Raw genomic sequence first — 27,884 nt, 5'->3', positions numbered from 1 at the left:
ATTGTCCGACAGAATATTTTTATACGTGAAAAACGAACTCGTTACATCCACTGAAGTGATAGGCGCATACTTCATACAAGAAGTTTCAAATTACAACACTAAATCTTAAATTTTGAAACGATCAATATCGATGTTGTAGGCATACTGACCGTATAGGTACTGCAGGCTATAATATGTAGATCGATAATCTATATATTTAATAATCAAGCCGATAATGAAAACAATAATAATCTAAAATAAACATTTAGTCCGCATTCTAGATTTTCACATAATAATAATTTTATTATAATAGCATAATAAACACATAAAAAATCCACAACTGGAATAATTGAAAAAAAAAGCATTTACATAAAAAAAACCAAAATAAATTAATTTATTTGGAATCAAAATGACGTTAAACTAATTTATGTACAAAAATTAGATTTCTATCTCATATATAGAAAAGAAGCATGTGTTTTAAAATTCGAAATCTATCTTATAACTAATAAATAACAAAGTCGATATCCTACAATTAGATTTTATTATAATTAATATAGGTAAATAAAATAGTTCAGTTATATGCGAATGAACGTATTACATAGTTCAATGGACTTTCCAATTTCCGATCATATAATATCATCTGGATATAAAGTATACTAATATATTATAATTTCCACTTTTCCAGTCATCAAATCATATAAGAATAGCAATACAAATATCAAGTTTAAAATTGTTATTATGTTTGAGTATATATATTATATAAAATTATAAAACAAAAATCTTAGATGTACGCAAATTAGTATTAATTACTATATAGTATACCTATTATTAAATAAATCACTATTTGGTAACTATGTTTTATTGTTATTAAGTGATAAAATAATGTATTAACAATATATATATACATATATTAAAAAAAAAGTGGACGAGTGGATTTCCAGTTACCACTCTGTTGCAAAATAAATGTCCGATAGGCAGTAGGTCATTGTAATAGATGTGTTAAATTTTAATTCAATGCAACATCATTGTATATGAAACACGAATTTAAACGGAGATGGTTTGTAGCCTTGTAGGCATATATCTATACTGCTAAGTATTAAAGTAATTTATTTTACTGTTAGTATACGGTAGACTATATTAGTTTTTGCCAAAAATATTGCATTTTTTATATAATTATAAATTTAATTTATACCATATTATATTTATATAATTGCTATTAATTTTTGACTCATTACAATTTTACTGTAAAATGGTGTGTTTAGGTTTGGGGGACAAATATAATATTTTTAAATTATAAAAAAAAAACAAATTTTGTTATTCGTATAGTTTAAATATGCAACTTAATCCAAATTCGATTTAAATGATTATGAAAAATAATAAAGTTAAAATAATATATAACTACTTATAAGGAATATTATTGTAATACATTTTCAAACTAAATATAAAAAAAAATTGTACTCATGCATTTTTAATGTTTTTTTTTATAGATATAAGAAGAACTTATGTGAGAACTTGTATACATTTTAAGAACTTTGATCTTATGGATAATTGTTTATCGACTTGATGACATTTGTAGAAGAAAATCAAAAATTTCTCATACCTATATAAAATAGTTTAAAAAGAGTCAAAATAGTTATAAATTATACCTTGTTTACTATATTTTAAATAAAAACAAAATAAACAAAAAAATTCAAACATCAAACCGCTCATAAACAATTAATTTGACTTTCCAGTAGACTTTTTTTTTATTGATTAAAAACTAATAAATAATCTTGAATTAAAATTTTATAATCTTAAATACGAACAAATTGTATATAATTCTAAAAATATTTTTTATCAGTTAAAAGAAAACATTCATATATAAAAAAAATAAATTCAAAATTTCAATTGTCTATAAATATTTCGAAAACAGTCAAAATATTTGAAAATTATATTATGTAATAATGAATTAAAATATGAAAACTTGCTAAAAATATTAAGTTTTTATGGGTATTTGTTTTTGAATTACAATAAATATAGATAACAATTTTTCAAAAACTGGAGTGGCTGAAAGTTCATTTTTAATTAAAAATTATCGAAAATTTCTAATCACAATATTTTTTTTTTAATTTATATTTTTATTATTTTAATATTTTAATTTATGAAAACCTAAAAAAATACAAGTTCATTTATAATTAGAAATATATGAGCAAATTTCTGTTTAAATTTAAAAATTGAATACAAGATTCTTAATAATTATTTCGACATTCGACCTATATAAAAAAAAGTTCTACCGGAAAGCCAAATTAATTTTTATAAGCATTTGAAGTTTATAATTGTTACATTTTTAGTTTGTCTTTACTTCGATAATTTTTCAAGGTATTGTATTTTAAAGTAATTTTAATTAAATTGCATTATTAATCTCGGAACAACTTAGTGGAAAGAAGTCTACTAAATCGATTCTTTCTGTAATTGAAAAATCCGGAAGAAAAATTGCTGCTGTTCCTTTTATAGTTATATACAAATGTAGATACCTATACTATACTTATACTTACGTACACATACACATAGATGGCTTTAGGGATATAAGTACGGTAAGTTATGTTTTAAAGTTCCCTCATAATAATTAATGGTAGATATAATTAGTTATTTCCTTTCCATAGTTCATCGATGTATGAATATCAATAAAAACTTTAAAAAAATAAGATAAACATTTATAGTACATATTTCACTTAATACGAGTATAATACAAAATAAATATTATAATGTAGGATATTCGAATATTCCTGTATATTTAGTAGGTATTATTCGTTACGAGGTACCTTTATAACTATATGCCAATATCGGTCGCTCAAAACTCGTAGTGTCGCATCGCACAGGCACAGCTGCTGACCTTGCACTGGCCAGTATTTCGTATTTTCGTACTTACAGCCAAGGTACATTATATTGTATTATGTAAGTCTATTGCAATGTAATGTGTAATCATTACGACCAAAAAACAATATCAAACTGAGATTGCTTCCTTCCAAAAAAGTCTTAATGATGTAAAAAAAAAACGTTCGTTTTTATCACCTACCTATAAGGTCACTATTATTTTTATTAAATTTTGTAAATAAGATATTTCTTAATTGAATATTAATTTATTTAAATCTGTTTTTAAATCTTTCCAATTGATCGATTGGAGCTGTGATGTTATCAAGGATGGGATAATAAAGGTCCTTGTACAGCACTATAATTCATTATTAAAATAAAAATTCATGTTTCCAATTTTTTTTTAAGTAATTTTTGTTATAATATCATAAATGATAAGTTAAAAAGTGAAATATGTGACAAAGTTATACAAACATATTTATATACTTATGAGCTTTAGATTAAATACCTAGAATCTGTCACACTTATACAATATATTAATATATTGCAATATATTATACTATAACTTATAGGTAATTGAAAATAGATTAAAACAATTTCTTGATTTATATTTGGGTATCTCTTAAACACTTTTTGTGATTACCTTGCAACTTCTGTTGTTAAATTAGACTATTTACTTAATTGTTTAAACATATTATAATAGAATACACTAATGTTAACTAGGTAAGACAATCATAATAAAAATTAAGTGTTTAAACATTTTAGAGTAAACTGTATCGATAAATAGCTAAAAATTACAATGTAATAAAAAGAAACTTTAACCAGAATATTTGAATGTATTACTTATATTAGGTACATTGATTTAAATTTTAAATAAATAATAGTAATTTTCTGTATTAACCACGAGATATGTAGAAATACTCGTATAAATACTTAACGAATAATAATATGTGTATAAGGAGAGTACGATAATTATATTTTCTAGATGAATCGTCTAATTGAATAAATATTTATGCAATACTGAGACATAAATGGAAAGGAAATTAATTTAAACTATATTTAAACTAATGAACTAATGAACTTGAAAGCCGCATTACAGTCATCAAAATCAAACGCGCGATGTCTTATCTTAAGGAAACCTTTAAATATGTTAGGTGTATTTAAATAATAATTAATCCACAGATATTTAATAAACCTTAATAATAATTACTTGTAAAAGTATTGATTATGGTCTTGTGAGATGACTGATAATTGACACTTAAATAGTTACATCAGTTAAATCGATTAGGTACTGGTTATTATACCAATCATAATTTTAATAAAATAACTTAAATTTTACATTAATTTTAATTCTAATTAATTTTATTTTTTTTAATTTGATTTGCTCAAAAATGAAAAAATAAAATGTAAAATATTATAAAATATTACAAAATATATCAACGAATAAGTAATGTGCTCATTATTAGACTTGCGCTAGATTTTAAAAAATGTGAAAACCATATAATTATATATTTTTAAAATTATAAATTGCTTTCATTCATTCAAAATTCAATAAATTTCAGTATAGTTTTATTTAAAAAATCATCTCTGTAATAAGTAGGTCACTATTAAAAATAACTATTTTCAATTATTGAAAAAAACACGGTTTATTTTTTTTTTTTATTGTAAATGATAGAATAAGGTTGGTTATTAGATATATTATATTAAACTTGAAAATAACTAGAATATTCGCAATATAGAAGATTACTAACTTTCTAATTAATTAACATAGATAAATAGATATAAATATATGATATACCATAATATATAGAGTGGGCCACGGGGATAGGGACAAAAATAGATACATATAAATCGGTGTATTATTTTATTAATACCTACTTTATTATAAGTAAATATAAGTACCATTTAATTTTTTAAGAATAACTTCAGTCGATGACGCCCATCTTTTTTTAGCATGAAACAAATCGATCCAACACATTTGAGTGGACTCACTGAAGCAATTTTTCATTAATTAATGATATTTTCTCGGGAGTTGTTACAGTACGTTTGGGACAAAAGGGTTTTTTTATTTACTGTCCCCGTTATTCGAAAACTGTCGATCAACCTCATCATTGTTTTCCGATTGAAAACATCACCGCGACGTTCAACGTTGAAGTAAAGTCTGTATACTCACTGTACCTTATTATCTTAACTACCGATTCATTGTTTTTCACAAGTGCGTCGTATGCAAACACATGGTGAACGACACTTCACTGCGCCATAGCGACAACTAAACGCCATTATCTGATGAATCGAATGAGCTCATTTAGACCTTCCTACTCACATTAAGCATTGAGAAAAACCCGTCTAATTTTGGTCGTATTTCCGTAGCCCACCTGTAGTATACATAGGAATATGTATTATAACAAACTATTTCAATGTTTATGTATTATATTATTATAATATTATGTGGTGAAATCTGCCAAAAAATTTTAAAATCCTTTTTTTAGTCAAAAATTAATTTTAAAATACTCTTCCTTCTATTCTTAACCACTTAAAAAACGCCAAGAAAAACAAAATAACAGTAAGTTGATTTTGAATTCTAAACATTGTTGTATCAAAAATTGTGATAAAATGGAATAATTAAAATTAATAATACTATATATTATACTACTGCATACAGATAGTAGGTAATATACATATATTATCCAAATTCATTATTTAAATCTTAAGATAATTATCTAATAATATTTTTATATTAGATTATTTTATGAACACACATCAATTAAGTAATAAATGATAATAATAATAAAACAGAATCTGTAAATTCTATTTACCTACATATTTTTTTTATGATGTACATTGTATAATCATACAAGATCTATTAATTATTATACCTAACTGTTAGTAATGGGAACACGAGGAGTTATTGTAGTATATAAAATAAGCATATGCATATATGTTTATACATTTATAGGTACATATTAATTACTATAGCTAGCTACCTACAATGTGCTTAACGATAATATATCATATAATTAATGAGGTTATTAAATATTTTACGCTACAAGTGTACAGCAGAGTTATATGTTACTTTTTGTTCCGTGTAGACATTAAAATATGCATACAATAATTGAGAATTTCCAAACTTATTGGATACCTGATATATGACTTACCAATCAATATGTTTGAAGTTCGCTCCGTTGTCGATGTATATTATACTATTCATATTATATTATCCAACCTACACCACTGTTCTATGATATCGATGACTCTGTGTGCATACACCATAGGTACATCAGTGACGTTAACCAAAATAGTTATCTATTGTAGCTATATAATATGTATTGGACCTACATTAGTGCGTTGAACATCCAGCATAATTTTTTGATTCTATATAATATTGTGATTGATAAAAAGTTACATACCTATGTAATTACTAGACTTTGATCGTGGTGTAAGAACAAAACATTTTCTTAACAGGTACACTAATTTTAGGCAAACATTTACATTTAATGTTTACCACAGTCGCGTAGACTGTAGCTGACCTTGTTTGATCTAGATATATTATAATATTGTATGTCCAATAAACTGAATACATTTAATACGTTTTGGAAATGAAAATTATAATTTTGACATTTTACACATTTTAAATGTCAAGGGCTTATTATTTTTCACAACAGTTTCGTAGACGATTGAACATTAGCCACGATTAACAATTCACGGCCTTTCGATTTTTTACCTCAAAAATAATGTTACGTTAGAAATAATACGCTTGTATTTACAAAAATACCTAGGCCGGTTTTTCTCCAATGTCACTTTTTATTGTTTGATTCATCCGAAACCCGATTTTTGTTTGGATCGCCGAACCGGTTTATTTTACACATTTTGACAAAAAATAAATAAAAAATGTAATACAAACAATATTATTACATATTATATACTCGTGTAACATATGAGTGGGATATCAATATATCATACAGATTCTCGAACACCGAATTAGTATAAATACTATTAAGTTCTTTAGATAAAATATCAGTGATCTACAGTCATTACATCGATACACATCGAGTCTTTTACCAGTTGAGTTACCTCAAAATCACATCCAAACATCCACCATGTTCAAGATTTTGGTGAGTATCTTTTTTTCTTTTCTTTTAAAAACTATCGACAATAGTGAGATATTGCATAGGTATAGTAGTCAGTAGGTACTTATACAGTCGTATAAGTTTATTAACTAAAAAATAAACATTTTTTTTCCTAAAATTCATCAGTATATGATGTTATAGCACTAAGTTTAAGAATATATATTGAACTTTTAAATTCTATGTAATATCTGAAACAAATAAATTAATTTATTGTTATATTGTACCTACATTTGCACAATTAACTACTATTACTAATTTTTATTTTTCTAATAGCCTCACAATTTTTAAGTAATATTTTTTTATATATTTTTTATAATGTTTTATACTATAATAATTAACTTTCAATTATGTAGATGCTGAAATTAAAAATAAAAACTATTTATAGCTTCTAGAATCAAATATTATATTCAAAATATCCGATTTTGATAAATTAAACTTAATCTTGTCACAATTTACTTTGAATTAGAACTGTATAATATTAAACAATTTCTAACTAAGTGAAAATTCTTCGGTACCACAAAATTTAATTTTCGTAACAACGAAAGTATAATAATGTTATGTTTGTAAAATCAAATCTACTCTGTGTTTTATGAAGAATTATTATTAATTAAAATCGTTTTTAATAGTTATTGGTTGCCGCCGCCCTGGCTTTGGTCGCTGTTGCTTCTTCTCAACTCATAGTCTACCCTCATACATACGCACCGGTATACACCTACCCAACGTATCAATATACTTACCCAGTAGCTTACAATCCATACATCACTCTTCTTCGTCGTTGAATACATTTTCTACTAACTCTGTAAGTATTACATTTCGAAATAAGTATTTACAAATTTTAAATGTATAATTATGTATATTGTATATATTATATACACACATTTCATGTAATTTTTTTCCGAAACTTTTTACTATTTGTTCGTTCCTATTATTCATTTTATTTGGAGAATTAAATTTATTAACCTATTGTTGATAAACGTATATTAATTTATATTTTATTTTTAGGTAACTATCTGCAATTCAACGCCAATCTCAGGAAAATGATGACAACTAAAATGCCTTTAGTACATTTATTATTTGTTATTTTTTGACTGTTAATTCTTCTATCTTCTTGTAAACATTTATTTAATCACAATGTAATACTTTTAAATTTTTTTTCGAAGAACCGTTTAATGTAATATATATCGTAATTTATTGAAATTTGCTCTTTTTTACTAATTCATATTTACATATAAAGTCATTAGCATGGTGGCTTTATTGTTCCTATCTATATAATCACTTATATAGATCTATCCATTTATTCACCTATTTTTGTATCTACTTATATGAGAATAAGTAATCAATTATCAATCATAATAAATAATAGTATTCAAATCCTATAGGTACAAAAAAAAATGTTTTCTTCCATATTTATATTATATAAATATATACTATACATATTTAAGTTGAACAAAGATATACACTACCAGATTTTTTCAAAATATTCTACGCACACTTTTTTTAAAGAGAACCAAAATATTATTTTATCTGCCATATGTAAGACATCGTATATGACAAGATGTCTTATAGGAAAACCACAATCTGAACTTAAAAAAATACGTTTATAGTATTGATTATACATATGTTTTGAAATTTTTTGTAGAATTTTCGATAGGTATTATATATTAAAGATATTTTATTATAGTTTGTAAGCTATAGGAATTAGTTGTACAGATATACACACACAATACAAACACACAAAAAAATAACTTAGTAAAATCAGTAAATTTAGTTCAGAATCTAAAAAAATATAATTATTTGTTTTGTTTCGATTTATAAAGAGTTTTTACTAAGTATAACCTGAAGTTTTTAGTTCATTTTATGGTAATTCAGTGTAAAGATGTGAAAATAACTATTGATCCGTTTTGCGACACGAGAGAAAACATAATTTAACTAGTTAAAATATGTGACAAAGGTAGTATAATATCCTTTTTTTTAAATAACGTTTTCGTTAAAATATAAAGTCTATATTATTGTAGCAATCAGTTTTAAATTGTATATAATGTACATATATTAAACAGTTTGAAATAATTGTAATATTTTTTATTTCTAATAACTGCTGTTGATATTGACCCGAAAAATATTTGATTGGCCAAGCACAATATTTCAGTTTATGGTGTAATAATTGAATCTAATTATTTATATAAATGGGATTTTTTTTTTTGAAGTGAGCATTAAAATAAAAAGTAATGCCATTGTTAAATAATGACACAACAACAAATCAATCGTTAGTTGTAAATTTTTTTTTATAAGATAGAATCAGATGTAGGTAGAAAAATAACACAAACAATGTTATTAGTATAATTTACCTTACAATTATACCTTAATGTTTGAATAAGAACGAATTTTGTGCACTGTACAGCAGCTTAAATATAAATATATATAAATCAATATTTGATGGATGTTTTAATGTTTATAGTGTATATGAATAAGCGTAGGAAAATGGATTAACGACACATAAAATTGAAGGTATGTAGGTACATGGAGAAATACTTAAATTGTGTATGTTAGTGCATAAGTGATGCGGTGATAGTGGTTTCATATGTAGTTGGAAGTTTTTTTTTATAATAATATGTGTTAAGTTCAAATATGGTTTCATCGTCTCCGTGGGTTGTCCCGAATACAATCAATGCATAAACGATCGACCATATTAATAAATCTTTGGAGGAAAGACAATTGCATCAAACATTTTAATTCACATCAACTGATTAATTATTTGATCTGATGGTTCTAGCTGACTGTCCAAAAAATTTCTGACATTTTTAAATAATTACGGTATACAATTCTGTCTCCAACGTCCATTAGTGTAGAATGCCAAAGAAAATTAATTTGTCGGCTAAATATAACTATACAATTTTAAACATACACATTTTTTAAATTGCACCGATGAAAATAGACATCTGCAGTTTATTTTACAATATTGTACGTTCTATACTTTTATAAAACTGTCCTTATAAATTCAAATATACATAGTAAGTTTTTATAATAATAATATGTACGGTTCATATTCTTGTTAAATTATATTAAATTAATTAAATATTTCTTTATAATCTACTAAATATTTTTCCATTATATTTTTATTTTATAAACAATCATACGGCTTAATAAAATATAAAACTTATAACTTACTCTATTACTAACATAAAGTTAAAACATTTATTGGTGTACATTATTATCGACTTTACATTTCTATAACTCAATTTCGATGACCAAATATAAATAGTCAATTTATATTTAAAGTGTACAATTTACAAAATGTATTCTTATTCAGATTTTCAGGTAAATGCAATAATATTTCTGATGTTATTTTTTTCTCCCTTACAAGATATTATCTAATAAAACAGTCATTTTGTTGTTGTATCTATACTAGCTAATTCCTCCCATAGAGGTGATACAATAATGACATCATATTTTATCGTATCGTTTATTTCGAAAAAATTATTATATTAAAAATTCGAACCTGAAATATTATGTTTAACCAATTCATTTAGTTATTAAAATCTATACAATATACATTATATACACAATTGAAAATCGATTAAGTACTACAATAATATAACGATATATTTTGATGAAAACTGTATTTTTCCAAAAGCAATTAATAAACTACCTTTGTCACGTATTTTAACTAGGTAGGTAGTTGAATTATTATGTTTCTCGCGCCACAAAACGGATCAATATTTTCACATCTTTATAATGGGTTGCCATTAATGTACTGAATTCTTCAGGTCACACAGAGTTAAAACTCTTTATAAACATCTAAACAAAGCATTTAATTAGTTATATATATTATATATATGTTTAAATATAATATTTAAATGATATCTAGAATTTACATCTCCAAATATTTCAAACTTTGCCGATACGTAGCCGATTTTATTTATATCATTATTGAAAAATAAATATTATGTATTTAACGAAAATTTCTAAAAATGTACGTGCATGGAAGTAGTGTGCGTGCACTTTTTAACGGAACTCAACACCCTAATTATCAATCCTATAATTGTAATTATTTCAGCAACTATATTTTATCAAATCCGGCTGATGTATCGGTACTGGTAAGATATATCGACATATATAACATATGCAATTGCTGTCCGGACACTAAAATCTACTTTAAACATTTAATTATCAAGTCCTTTGTAATCATTTATAACGACCGTGAAACAAATCTATAGCTGCTGTAATAACATAATATGTGTTATGATGCTGTAACAGTAAGTATAACGTAACAAAAAATAATATTCGGTCATTCAGCTACACATAATACCTATATTTTAAGCTCAGATTAACTCAAAACATAAACTCAGATTTAAACATCAAAAATAAAACGGTTATATGGACAAATGTATTGTAATGTTAAAAGTATTATTATACCCAATACAACGGTTCAGAATTAAGCAGTGGAGTATAACATTTTTATAAAAAACAAAAAGCGGTGATTTTTAGAATGTTGTTATATAATGCACCGGAGAAAATAAATTAATCATGCTAAAATAATATTATATAAAGCACCACAGCCAGTGACGTCATTCGAATTTTTAACGGGAGTGACAAAAGTTTTGACCCTGTTCAATAGCACATATAGAACTGAAAAAATCAATCGCTTTGTTTACTAGCTAATTTTCACTTAACATTGTATTTCAATGTAGTATCTATATTTTGTAAACTAATATTGCGATAGGCAAAAATACCTCGTAATTTTTAATTTTTCTAGAGAGGTTGTACAAAACAAACGATTATAATACAAAATACGACTGTTAAAACTTAACTGAAAAATGTAAAAATATTAAATCAAAAGTCACCGATAAATTTAAGTGGTTGCTGTTTTGTTTTAAGATTTTTATTACATCAGTTATAGTATTGAATACAAGCTTCTATAGTGCTGAAATGAAAAAGAAATCATTTTAGAAATAAAGTTGCATGGGGTCATAATATTATATTATTGTTGTTGTACATGTCTAGCGTCTACATATAAAGCTTTTGGACATGTGTACAGTGTACTTATATAATCCACGTCTTATATTTCCTTTCGCCAGGAGCAAAGCAGAATAGACAATATAACTGTTCACGCTTAAAAATACACACTATTTACACCTGCAAAGGTATTCAAGCGGGTCAACTATTGTTTTTTTTTATTTTTTTAATATCGCGGATCGCATTCCTAATAAAAACGTGTATTTTATGATTGACAATTTGTTAAAAATACATATTGTGCTTAAAAATATGTCTCAACAAATACAAATACCAAAGATTGATTACTTTTGACTTATACGCGTTACCCCATATCGTATGATTTCTATATTATACACATCCACAAGTCTACATTTGTGAACTAAAAATATATACCTACATAATATTATATTTCCTCAAAATCATAAAAATATTTATATTTTTTTACCAACACGGTCGTTCCATTGAACTGCGTTTGAAATCAGACATGGGTAGATGTGCCCTCCCTGCCCATAGCTACCCCTTAAATGACGCAACTACTATGGCATTATTGCATTACGTGCAAATTGGATTCTGTGTACGGTTCAAAGACACTTGTCACGTATTTAATCGGCCACCGTTCGTCTCACTTCAACAAAGGATGTTGATCGATTGGAAATGTATACATACATATAAAATTTGGAAACCTTACAGATAAATCATCCCATTTGTACAACTATTATTGGCAGGTAGTGCAAAAGAAATGCTGCGCTTGTTTACAGCTAAAATTTGTAATTTTCATGTGTACCTAACCTATATATAAAACAGTATGCATCGGGATTACTTAGCTATTTATTACATATAGCTATATACTTAATACTTATGTACGTATTTTTTTATCCCTTATAAATGTGCACCTGAAAATAATATATTTAGCTTATGCGCGTTGTTGTCGCTCGTTTTACTGTTTTTATCCTAGACACACGAATACTTACGGTGATGAATTCGTGTCGAGAGGTTTTGGTCCCAAGGGGCTAACGCATGACCAAAATAAAATAATATATATTTCTCTGTATCCACAATTAATTATTTTTACAGAAACACAGTACAGCCGTAGGACACAACGCGACTAGTTGGTTTAATCCAGAATTCGATGTTAAATATTTAACGTAATCTCTTGATAAAAAAAATATAGAAAACTAGACAAATTTATCATTACACAAAATGCTACGCTATTTTAACTTCTCTCTAATGGCTCTCGTGTTCTTTATAAATAAATTATTAATAATGAAAACATAATTTTAGTGTCTGATAATTTTATTTCAAAATTTAAGTTGTTCATTTCGCTTAATCTTCATTATTATTTATTATTAATTATTCGGTTTAAGAGGATTCAATGCATTTTCACAAAATATTTTAAACACATTTTTTATACATAGATTAAAATAATAGTATAATATATACATATGGTAAAAATTGTTATACAGATTGGTGTAAGTTATTAGTTGTTACTACTTGTATAGTGGGTCATAGAATTATAATTTAAAGTATTATTTTAATAACTAAATTTAAAAATTCTACTCTAAATTCTTTACAAAGTAATATTAAACTCTAGATCTAAAAGTAGCCAAAGTCTTAAATATTCTTAATATATGATACTGATTACAGCTATATCCGTTTTTTACATGGCTAAAAAGAGTTCAAAAAATTTAAACACTTACTGCGATTATTCTTTAACGAATTACTTTGATAATATAATGTATAATATTAATATATATATACATTACATTAAGAACCAACTTGATCACTCAAAATTGTGTTCGTTTGATAGCAATTTATTGTTATCTATTTTTAATATAAATTTTAATATATTAAGATATGTAATTTATTATAATCAAATATCTACTCTAGTAATTGAAATCGAATCATTAAATTGATAAATAAATAATTTTTAACTTTATAAGCTAATCATACCAATTTTATAATTATTAAAACACTATTGCCTAGTTTTTAAATTTTAAAACTTTAAAAATTAAAAATGTAGGTATATAATAAAATCGGATTTAAATTAAAATTCTGAAAAATAAACAGGGTCGAAACATTTCAGCTTTATAGTTAGGTATATTATTATTAATTGTATTTTAAAAAAAATAACTCTCAAATTTTAAAACTATGTTTTCACAGATTGTTTAAATAAATTACGAGATTTAAGAATTTTTTGTAGGTGTGTAATGTGTATTGAATTTTCAATCTAATACAATATATAAAGATAAAATGGACAGTATGAAACTGTTGGTACTTTCAAAGTACTTCGCACATCTTACTACTGAGTTAAACGACCAACAATAATAAACACATTAGGTACTTTAAAACTAATAAAATGACATTAAATGTCTCAGAGCTAGTCATAAGAGATATTTTCTTTTCGCTATTTCAAGACAATAATAATATTAAAAAAACAATTTTCAAGACGAATTTAATTTACAAACTCAAATAAACACATCTATAGATGTAATTTTTTTTTTAAAATATTGATACGAATTACCCATACATGAAACTAAAAGCATGTTGTAAAGTTGTTTATAATTTCTAAAAATTAAATCAATAGCTTTTTTCAAACAAAACTATAATAATAGTGAACACAGTATGTTATCTATATTTTAAAATAATATTTGTTTATTTAATTATTAGGTCTAATCTTGAGTACATTATTTAGAAATTTTAGTGCGTTTTTTTAAATTTTTTAGAGCATTAAAATTCCAATTCTACTAATCGTCTAGCTACTCTCATTCTAATTGTGAAATTTATAAATAATTATTTGGGTCTGGAAATGTATTTATAATTCACTGACTTTAATATAAGACTTAAATAAATCCATTAACCAACTATTACGTTATGTTTACTTAGGTTATAAATAATATCAAATTTTGATATTATATGGACGTCATAAATATAGCTTTTATACGATTCATCTATATTTAACATTAATTCCTTTATAATATATTATGTACATTGTACATAATATAAAACCGTACAATTTTCGAAGTTAACTATTTGAAAATTGTAATACCTAATATCATAGATTAAAATAATAAAATAAAATCATTTTTTATTAAATGCCTGTTATAAATGTATAATACATAGTATAATAAGTACAAATATACATTATAAACAATTGATGTTTTTTTTAAATATTTCAATAGGTAGTTTCTTTATTATTCTAACCATTGCAATAAATAAAAATTGATCTTAGAATCTCATTGTATCCTTAGCAATCTCTAGACGCTATAAATCCATTAGTATTATTACTTTTTCGCCTTGCTTGAAAAGATTACTTTTTTAGTACCTACGAAAGAAAATTGTTTTTTTTTCTTATTATTACATATGGAATAGTTAAATCTTATATAATACCTAATGTAATATATTATTATTAGATTATCTATTAAAATAAAAATTACTGATACAATAATGAATACCCTTACTCGTGTATCCAATATAATCACTGTATTAATTGTATAGTGATGCACAAAGTGTATTGAAATCAAAGCCGATTTCGTTCTCTTTCACGTGTTGTTCGCCAATTATACACTACAGCTTCTTAATTAAAACGATAGTTGTACAACGATAATACGAGAATTATTTTCCGAGTATTGTTTTCTTTCAAATATCTTATGAGTAGGCGAATTACCTAAAATTGTCTGAAACAGATCTGTAACACATAATGTTTACTTCATTATAGAACAGCAATATTAACAATGTTACTTATATCGTTATTAACTCACTACTCACTTAATAATTGTATATGACTATTGGACTATACGATAATTGATTACGTACATAACATGTATTATATTTAGCTATCGGCTGTGTTATTCTATATACATGGACATTAAGGTTGTCTTTATTTTTAAATGTTTACATTTTTATGAACAGTCCCCTTAATTATGTTCCGTTATAAGTAAAAATTATGTACACAAAATTTGAACATAGTCGAATAAATTTAACCCGTTCCTTAAAGCTATCAAAAGTTCAACATGCTAATACTTTTATATATAATCGAATACTTCATAAATGTTACAAACAAACGAAATTATCAATTCTTATTTTATAAGGAAAAAAACAAATTTTAATTTAAATAAGCAATCTATAATTATTAATACATTTTTAAATTTTAATTAACTTCTAAAAATCGTTATAGTAAATATTTAAATATATATAATATATATATTAATATATTAATAAATCTTAAATATTTTATTTTTAATGCTTTTGTTACAATTTGAATATCTATATTCTGTGACAACTTGGAGAATATACTGTTTCTGTTATTTTTTTGAACCAACATTATTAAAATCTCCAATTAATTTTACAACTTGTTCAGCCGTATAATTTACAACTTTTAATTTTCTGACTACTTTTTTTACCCCGTTCGTGTTATAAATAAATTGCTTTCCCAAATAAACAGTGATGTTTCAATACTGTTATAATTTAAATTGAACTTTTTCAAAAAATATTTAAAGCTTTATTTTAAATTAATGCTTCAATATTATTATTTATAAACTTGGTATTTCATTTAATTTTATACATAAACGTTTTTTCTAATTTTATTGAAGCTCTATCTACATTCATTTAATTATCATTTTTAAAGCTTGAGCCATATTTATTTTTGAATCATAAGAAATATCATCATCGAAAAAGCAAATCCAATTGTCTCTGGAGACAAATACCATGGATGATTGATATATATTTTTAGTATAACTTCAGACAACTTTTCATCTATTTTTCTATAGGCATAAGGTCACGTAAAAATTGTAAGTTTCGGATTGGCTCAAAAACAAATATTTGGAGCATTCTCAACCACTCTCTAACACATCAACAAACAATAAAAATACAGATATAAGCAACCGAATCGTATTCTCTTTTGTTTAATTTATGTACTTAACGAAAAAATATTTTTTAACAATATAATATGTCCTTGGATGACCAACGAGTGTGATGAATTGAATTCCATCGAAAATTGAAACAAGATTCCACGAGGAGGAGTACTATAAAAAAGATAACATTTCAAGAAATTTTTAATAATCTTCTCTAAATTGAATCTTTTTAAATTCAAATACAGAATACTTACGATTATTTAATGTAGCAAGCATCTTTTAGCAAAAAAAAAACTACTACAAACTATTAAAAAAAATCCACTAAAAATCCTTGGTAGTCTTTTTGGACAAACTACCAAGAAGTTTTAATAGTTAACTACAAACAAATAGTTTACTACTAGAAAATGTTTAGTAGTTTAAGACTAGAAAATTGTCAGTAGTTTAATACTAGAATATTTACTGTACTGTCTGTACTTTACTATTAGAAAATATATTATAGTTTGCGTTTAAAATTATTTTTATAATTTACTACTTGTAATAAAAAGACAAGGTGCTAGACAATTTACTTATAAAAAATTATAGTATTACCATAAAAGTAAATATAATTTAAAAGAAAAAAACTAATGTTACAACTTACTTTATGTAGTTATTAATATATAAATATTATAATATACAATAGTATTTATTTTATTATTTCTATAAAATTATATAAAAAAAATTTTAAAAAATGTCTCATTCATTAGCAATTCTTCAGAAAATATGCATGGAAAACAAAACTGGTATAGCATTTATACAAAATTGTTTCATTTAAATTAAATATTTCAAAAGATTGTAATGGAATGATTATTCATACAACAATGTAGAAACGGCTAAAAAAAGAAGAAACAGTAGTCTTTACCTTCAGAATGAAAAATTTGTGAACATCATTCACTTTTTATTAATATCGATTTATAGTTTTATACTAATGAAAATTATAATATTTAAGAAACATATTACTTGGAAATTAACTTACTCCAATATTAGTAATAATAATAATAATTCGAACCCCTAAAAATATATTTCAATTAAAAAAATTAATTTAGTGGTTTCGTTAATTAGGATAAAAAAAAAGTCACCTACTAGTATAGCTTAAACAGAACCATAATTTTACGACTGATAATTTAATAGTTCACTATTAGTTATGAATAGTTAATACTAGTTATGAGTAGCTTACGACTAGCTAACTATTAACCTCTTAGTGGTTAACATTTTACCTTTAATAATAACTATATATAAAACTATCGGTATTGAATAATAACCTACTAGCTAACTACTGACCACTTAGAAGTTAGCTATTTGCTTTTAGTAATAACTATAAATATACAAAAACTATTCATTTTGAATAGTTAACCACTGAAATTAAGTAGTTGACTATTGATCTGCAATAATTATTTTTTCTAAGGGATTATTCGTAATAACTTTTTATACTATTTTTTATACTATTTAGTATCTCTTTTCCTTCTTTCTTTTTAACTTTTCTCATAAATGCATAATGTACACCACATAAATAAATATCAAGAATTTCTTATTTGGTACTGTAAAGTTAAAAATATCTTGTCTCTTTCTAAACTAACCAACTGCAAAACATAGGCATGAGCTATATCAAATAAATCTTCTAATTTTTCTGTTAATTGTTTTTCTTTTTTTCTTTTATGTTCATTTTTCTTGTTGCATGTTTTCGTAAATTTCTCAAATTATTATACAAATATTCTAATTTTTTAAATAAAGTGAAAAATCTCTTATTAGTAATCGCCCTTTTTCCCAAAATAAAATACAATTTTTTCTATACTAAAGAATAAAAGATCAACTCTGTCTTAAATTAAGCTTCATATTTCTGAGATTATAAAAATATAAAACATTAAAACCTATAACACCTGCATATTTGATAGTAACATTAACTAACTTACTACCTATTATTTTATTTAAATCATTTCCAATCAGATACATTTTCATTTGATCGTGAAGTGTACATGCTAGTGACATTATAATAACTATTCAAAATATAAATATCAAATTTAAAACGAAAAAAAAAATTTCATACTTATTTTATATAAGTGCGGTAATGAGAATAGTGACTACAAAATGACTAACGACAAACACGAACATTCACGGACGTCACAACTTTATTTAACATTTGATATCAAAATGAATTAAAATAAACAAAAGACCGTCCATTGGACATTGGACATTGGACGCATCATATTCTGAATCTATTTGTAAGTAGGTACATACGTTTGTTGAAATATTTGATATTTATTTTAATAGAATAATTTTAACTTTCTTCATACAATATAATATACCACTTATTAATTTTTTATTACCACACGCGCCTTTATAAAGTATATTTATGAGTATTAAGGATTAGGTGTTAACGTTAACCAATCGAAAAATATAAAAATACCCATTATTAGAAACTATGAAAAAACATATTTTAAGTGCAGATGGACAAAACATAATGTGTTGTTCAAATTATTATCACAAAATATTTAATTTTATATCGCTTTTATTTTATTTTTATGTTTCTAGTTAAAAAAAAAATACGCAACTGGTAAGTGATTAATAACAACAAAAAATACCTAAAAAAATAAAGTTTTTAAATTTTAATATCTCATAGCAGGGGGAAACTATAAATATTATAGTTTAAAACATTAATAATATTATCAGTAAGTATAGAGTAAAGACTGTATACTGTATAGTATATTAAAACAAAATATTATATAATTATGCTTATTTCCAGAATATTTGACAACATAAATACTATATATTAATATATAATATTTTACTGATAAATTAATAAGTTAAAAAAGTTTAATTTTTTCAATAATTTAATTTTAAGTATTAAAAACAACATATTAAATGGTTTTTCTAGGTTAATACGTTTGTCTGTTACTTACTGATAAAATATATTTTATCTTTTGGGACTTAAAGAAGTCCATTTAAAAGGGTGCGCGTGCTAAGTCGTTACCGTTTTAAATTTTAAAGTGCAATAAAAAATCTTGATAATCTTTCTAAATGGTGCTCATTTTATATAAAAAATTAAATTTTAGCAAATATTAATGCATTCGATTATATTTTCATGTTATTTTTTATTTTATAGAAAATAAACTGAATGTTTAAATTTTCGTGAAAAATAATGCAAATTTTTATAATTTCTACAAATTTATAAATTAAGAATTTAACTAGCAAACAATTAATAAAGTTATAGATTTATTTATATTATTTGAACTATTTAACTATTTTTTCAGGAAATTTATTTATAAATAAATACAAAAAAGTTACATTCAAGCTTTAATATTTTTCTCGGAATTTAAAAATATGACGTAGGTATGCACAAGAGTAGGTACATTAAAAAAGAAACAGGTGGGTATTCAGAAATCAAATTATAAAAAAAAAAATCTATTAATATTTTTAGCTTTATATAAAAATTGTATGACTTTCTCTAAGGTCAACTGTAAATAAGTTCAAAATTATTACCTTTATATACGAATTCGTACATATATATTTTTTCTAATTACAGTTTTACTCTTTTTTGGAAACATATTGCTGAACTGCAAGTTCAAAAGTCGTTGTACTGTGCTAACTTTATTAACCAAAGTTTCAGTATATCTATAAATATATGTAATTAACAATAACTTATAATGTCGTTTAAAAGTTTTTATATAGATTATAATAATAGCAAGTATTATGTTCAGTTTAAAAAATATCATTTTTATAACGTATGAGTTATGATTATTGATTAACAATACCTTTTTTATACTTTCAATATGAGATGATATATTGATAATTGTTATTAAACAAATTCTTAAAAAAAAATGATTATACAAACTTACAATAATATTCATCAGTCTTATTTAATAAAGAAATAATAAAAAAAACACCTATTAATTTAAGTACCTACCTATAAGTATAAGAAGTTGTATAAACAACTATAATCTGTCAGCAATAATTTAACTAGGTATATTCTTTAGGGTTATAAAAAATATTTAAGTTGCAGTTTAATTCTACTACCACAACAATAATAAATAGCAATACTAATAAATAATAAGTAATTCACCATAATTATTTATTTACTATCACATTCTGTTTGTACTATAAGAATTGTAAGCAATTACTATGTAATAATATGTAGATTTTACTTTGAACTGATTCTGTGAATTCTCTATTGTTTATTGTAACCCATCTACTTTGCATATGTTCGGAAGTTATTTATAGTTAATTATCTTCTCTACGTGTTTTAGAACACGTGTATATAAACTATATGCATATATTAAAATTGTATTTTGTCTTTGTACGTTAATTCAAAACGTAAAATTAAATCAGTTCAAAAATGTCAATAACTTAAAACGTATACAAATGCTGTTCTATGCGTTTGTAAAATGGAGAAAACCCATACAGATGTAGTTCCCTCTTATGATGTTCATGAAAACGAGTCTCTATTAATGTTGCACCTATGTAATTAGTCGCTCAATAAACATTTATAAAAGTCTATCAAAACACTCTATGCTCGTTTCGCTAAGTAGTTAAGTTTTTAATGGTTTTATAATACTAAGTTTTGAGCACCGAACTGTAATCGTATTATGATACAGACTGTGAATGAGTGGGTCACAATTCACTACCAAATCGCACGATAAATGGAGTTTAAATATTTTCTCGTGAAAAAAATTACACTAAAGCTGATACAACGCCTAAACAGTGATTTATTATACAAACATATATTTTTTTTTTATATAGAAAATTAAAAACAGATATTTTTATTATAAAAAAAGAATAGTAATATTTAATTATATGATTATAATTATTAGTAAAGCCAATTTAAACTTAGGATAGTATTGCTATTTCAAAAAACAAAATAATTATTCAATTACTAAATTTGGCTTTAATAACTGGTAAACATACACAATATATTAAAGAAACACAAAACTAGCAAATGATATTTTAATTCTTTATAAAAAGGGATGAAACTATCAGCTAAATTTAAAGTAGCAGTCAAACCATAGATAATAGATGATGTCCATCGATATGTATTAAAATATTAAATTATAAAACGGGACATTGCGAATTTGACAAAATGTGCTTAAGCTTTTATAGCAATCATTGAATTTTAACTCGATTTATTTGTAAGTGCTGCTACTAAATCGTCAACTGAAGTAGGTAACCCAATTTTTTATTCAAATAAAGCACCAAAACTAAAATTGATACTGAAACTATTAATTTTTCGATAAAAATGTTAATTTATGATAGTTTTAATGCATTTTTAAAAGATGCTGAAACAATAGCTACTGAATTAGATATTGAAACTTCTTTCACATCAAGTTTCTATTCACCCACGAAAAAAGAAAACTGTTTTTGTCTTATAAATAACCTGATAAACCCATAATTGATTTAAAAACTAAATTTAAAATTAAGTTATACTTTTATATATTGGACGTAGCAATCAATTCTCTTGAAGAAGGATTTCAACAAATGCATAACCACTTCCATAGTTTTAAGTTTTTGTATAATAAGAGTAATTTTAAAAAAATATGACGAAAGATAATACTATGAAAAATTGTATGGATCTTCAATTGCCACTTTCAAAAAATGAAAACGTTAATAAATTAAATAAAATTGCTATAAAAATAATTAATGAATAATGAATTATTAGAATTGTTAAAACCTAATAAAACTCGTTTCCCGGATGACATCTGTTTGTGACCCTGAAGCCACATTTTTTAAATGGACTCTAAGAAAAGTTTTTTTTTATACAATCAATATTTTTTTTTATTTTAACTATAGTGGCTGGCATGGCCAAATTTATAATTTTTTATAAATTATAAATATCGCATAAAGTTAAAAATATTAGTATAATCTTATATTTGTGTATTATTATCTAATGCTAAAAAAAAATAATAGACGAAAAGTATTAAAAATAAAAATTTACTGTCCACGAAGCTCCAAGTATGATAAATGACAATATAACATGAACGAATACACCACAAACATAATATTTTTCAAGTGATTACAATATTATACATTCAAAAATACATGAGCCGTATAAAGTACCGATTATCATTCTTAATAAAAAAAATACCTATCAAGCTTATTTATAGAATTTAATAATGTTATCTATTCTATAAAATATAGCTTATAACTCATAACTTTTTAATGCATACAAATCCGTACTCTAGTTATAACTTATAATATTATCTTGTAACATTTATCAATCACTTATCACAAGTCTTAATAAAATTATATAGGTACAAATAATTAAAGTTGAAGTTTGATAATTAAATTTTGTAGGAGATACAAAAATTAATAATATAATTATTAATTTTTAAAAGTTTTTTATCAATTAGGCAAATTATAAAATTATGTTATTTTTCTTTGTTGGGCCCTATTTCTCGTGACCCCGAGGGCCATTGCTCCTTGCCCCCCTCCTTAATCCGATCCTGAATTAATACCGAATTTGAAGTGTTTCAGTCTATTATAAATAATGACAATTTTGTAATAAACGTAGCTGTACCTCTTTCTATTATCTTAACAATACCTATAACAATCGCATTACACGAACGGAACTATTTTTAAATTAAAAATAATTAAAAACTATTTGAGATCTTCTATGAATCAAGAAAGGTTAAGTGATCTTGTTATAACTTAAATTGAAAGAGAAGTGATAAAAAATCTTGTTCAAAAATGTATTGATTAATTTTGCACACGAAAAAGGTTCGCAAAATAAATTACATCTGAAATATTTTTAATTTTGTAGTATATTTTTAAATTAATAATTTATTACATATTATATACGATACAATAAAAGGACTTTATAATGACTTTTTCTATTTTTAAAACATTTATTTTTATTATCTTTATATTTTATTATAGAAACTGAAGTCACTTAAAACGTTTTTCTTTAAACATAAAAGCAAAGGTTTATCGTTAAAAAAGAATGTCTTTATTTTAATATTTTACATAACCCCCTATTTCACAAAAAATTAATTATGGAATAGTAAATAAGATTTGCCTAGAGCGGTAAAAAATCTAAGGCTAGCTCTGTAAAAAGCTAAATTCATCTCTTTGCCCAATAATGAACAAAATATCATAACTAAATGAATTTGGAGTACCTTTTACTTAATCTATTTTTAATTATTAACATTGTATACTTAATGTTTTTAAATATATCCATCAAATATAAAACATTAAACTTGGCATTAATCAATATAGCTTATCATAATTTTTTTATATTAAAGAAAAAAATAATTATATATATTTGTATTTCAATTTTAATAATGTTACACTAATTGTGTACAACAATTTTGTTAAATAATGAGCCAACATTAGAACGACGTATTATTAATAAAATATAAAATCAGGTTAGATAGTTTCTATGTTTTTAGTTACATAACAATTGTCAAACAATTGTCAAACATATGACATTAATAATAATTTCCTAATCGCCTTTAAATAATACAATTCTTCTATACCTACTCTATCTGTTTCATATAATCCCTATTATGTGACCCAATAGTATTAGATAATACATAATAATTTGAATAAAAAAACATAAAATAAAAATAAAATAGTAACGTTTTGACAACCAACGAGTTACACAATATTTGTATATAAGTATCATGTATTTCCAATTTATATGCACAAATACATATTATTTGAAACGAGAACACGGATAATAAATGATAAATACATTTTTCATCCTTTCAATCCCAGAATTATTGTTTTGACATTTTGACAAGGAAAGTTTCTAACAATTGATTAATATCTAAATAATACATGGTAATATCATGGTATTTACTATTTGGTATAGGTAGGTTTTCATCGTATTATCAACAACTCACAATTATTAAATACAAACAATTTTATATTATATTATTCGGCCACAAATGTCTTATTATAAATTATAGTAATATGAATGCATTATAATATACAATATACCTACCTAACAATTTTTACGGGTTATAGATTTTAGTTGCCGGTTCAGAAAAATTATGATTTCGGTTAGAGTTATTATTTAATTTATTTTATTTTAGTTTCTTGTATTAAATAATATTCTTACCTACGGTTTCAGTCATCAAAAATAAAATATAATGTAGACTATATTTTACACGAGACACGTTCTTTTTCTCTTATTAACCGCATAAAATTAATTTCTATTGATTCTACTATTCTATAAATTAAGAAAAAAAACTATTATACAAACTTAAAAAAATATCATGAAATAATTTTGATTTATCTTTAAGATAACTGTACAATTAGTGTACATAATTGTTAATTTAATTACGTAGTTGATAGCAGGGTGTACTTTGGAACTTTTTTATTTTGCGCGTCGACTACAGATGCATAAAAGTTAAAGTATAGATATTGTGTATAACATAATACATATAATGTAATATTTTTATGGAGGTAATGTATAAATATTCATTGTGGGTATATGTATTATTAGTATTTGGTGTACGTGACAAAAGATTATTTCCAACTTCAAACTTTCAATTTTTTTTAATTCATTAAAATATTAAACGTAAAACCCCTCAAGCTCATACATACATTAAATACTTGTACTTACTATGATTAAAAATAAGTGGTTTAACAATAAAAAAATTTGAACAACTTAAATTTTAGTAACCCTATTAAAAAACACACACACACAACAATGGCCACTGAAAGCTATATAAGACTCGTTAAAATTGATCTCGAGTATATGAATATTACTATGGTAAATCCATATATGGTTTTAAATTCGCTTACATTATATAGATAATAAAATTAAAATATTATAATTTACTGATTTATGTTTATAGTTTTTATATAATATTTATTTATTTGACGTTAGTTCACTTGCTATCGATCACTTCTCACTCAAAGTCTCCTAAAATGTAATAGTTATTATAATGCACAATAATTTTACGCCGATATTTCAAGCAAGTTTTCTTATAAAATGTATTTTAAATCATAAATTATACGAAAGATTTCTTTTACCTACCGTACTATATTACTTTACAGACGATATATATATAATATATATTAGATGTATTGACATTCACTCGCGTTTGTAATTGTATATATTTTTATGGTATGTACCTACAACCTACATAGAAATATAAATAAGTTTTGACTTCTCGAGTGACAATCAACATAAAATATTATTTGAACGATTAGACTTTGCCGGCACAGTTATATTGTGCTTGATCGACATGACATTTCTAAAACATGCAAAAAATATTTAAAATCGTTTGCCAGTTCCATTTTTTGCATCTTTATAATTTTGAATAATAAAATTAAATGAATGAAAAAAAAATCGAATTCATAAGAACGGTTAACTTATAACCAGTAAATAGATTATGAGGCTATTATTAAATGCTATTTGTGGTTAGTGCAGTGATTTAAAATAGCTTATTTTTGTATTAAATATTCAAATATAAAATAAAAATAGTAGTATGATTAAAAATATTGTAGTACTAGTATATACAGTGACTAACGAGAACCTGATGTTTTTCATGTTTTAACTGCATTCCATTATTTACGGATGGACAACCCCTACGATTTACCCAACATAATCTTTTATAATTAACTTATTTTTCAAATGACACATAATTATACACAATTTTGTACATTAAATTTAAATTTTTAGTAAAAAAATAATTGAGTACTTTTCATTTTAAAAACGTCAGGTTCCCGTTTTTCATTCTTTATATCTAAATATCTAATAATAATAATAATAATAAATCAGTGCTAGGACGATCTGTTGAATGATGTAAAAATGTAATTAATATTCAATTTATAATTATTAATAATATTTGGTATTCTTTTCTTGTATTTGCTGTATTCTATAACACATACGGTTTTATTACTACTTAACGTCAATACTATTTATTATTATTAGTTTGGCAATTTTATACTCGGAAAATCCAAGTATAAAATTCGAAAATAGCAAAACAATAAATATATTAAAAAATAAAGTAAGTATTTTGAATAGATTACCTACCTACTTATAGAAAAAATCGAAACTCATTAAAGAAATTGATTACGGTTATTTGAAAAAAAATTATTATCTAAGAGGTTTTTTATTGACATTTTTGTTATTATAGCTGCTAATGATCGTCTACCTCTGGGGTGCCATTTGAAGAGTGCCAGTGTATACTTTGTCACCTCTGTTTTTTCTTCGTCCAATTATTAATTAGCATGCCATACAAATGTACAATTTACAAACGCGCAATGGTTAATGCATAAAAGTTAAAATATATTATGAAAACTGAAAACATTGAAAACAATATTGTGTATAATATTATTGTATTATCGAAGGATACTTATTATTTATAGATGTAGTCATATAGGTATAGGTATTATTGATATACCATATGCACGACAAAAGCTATTTATAATTTCCAACTTGCTGATTTTTTCTAATTCATTAAGGTATTAAATATATAACTTTTTAAACCCCATGTATACATAAAATACGTGTAAGTACTATGATTTAGAAAAAATTGGTCCTATCGATACAATAAAAAAATTCAAACAGTGCCATTGGATATTTATATACATCATCGTTTCTGTAACGATGCATTATTTTTTAACAGTTTAGTGTATAAAAAATTAAACCAATTACAAATTAATTAGATATGCACAAGTGTAAAAACGTTAATAAAAATACCTATCGTTACATCACGAATTGACTGTACTAGTATTTATATTTTATAGATAGGTACATACTCATCAAGCATATAATGTACATTAATACCAATATTAATTAAAATCTAATATACCTATTTTTCTTTTAGTATAATGAATTATTTATTAGATGGTATTTAATATATACTTCGCAAAATAAAAAAATCACGATATTTTTTTTTAATATTAAATTAAGTTGATTATCATTAAAGCTGTAATAAACTCGCTATTAATGCTTTTATAGTTTTATATATTATTCATAAATATAAGAATTTAAGAATTGAGTACCTATGGATTGATCAGGAGTAAGTTTTTAAAATGTTTCTGAATTATTAAAAGATAGTGTTTAAAATATATACATAATTATATCTAACCTAAAACTGAGAAG

At 24.0% G+C, this 27,884-nt stretch overlaps 1 long non-coding RNA gene across 1 annotated transcript; it reads left to right on the top strand.

Moving 5' to 3' along the window:
* The first annotated feature begins 6,773 nt into the window (after positions 1-6,773).
* Positions 6,774-8,153, top strand: LOC114130735 (uncharacterized). Its single transcript, XR_003592943.2, has 3 exons — positions 6,774-6,941; positions 7,583-7,755; positions 7,959-8,153. It is a non-coding gene; the product is annotated as an uncharacterized LOC114130735 (long non-coding RNA).
* Positions 8,154-27,884: the final 19,731 nt, after the last annotated feature.

This window comes from Aphis gossypii, chromosome 1 (assembly GCF_020184175.1).
Source record: "Aphis gossypii isolate Hap1 chromosome 1, ASM2018417v2, whole genome shotgun sequence".
In the NCBI taxonomy this organism is placed as follows: Eukaryota; Metazoa; Arthropoda; class Insecta; order Hemiptera; family Aphididae; genus Aphis; species Aphis gossypii.
This window is presented reverse-complemented; position numbering and strand designations above follow the sequence as displayed.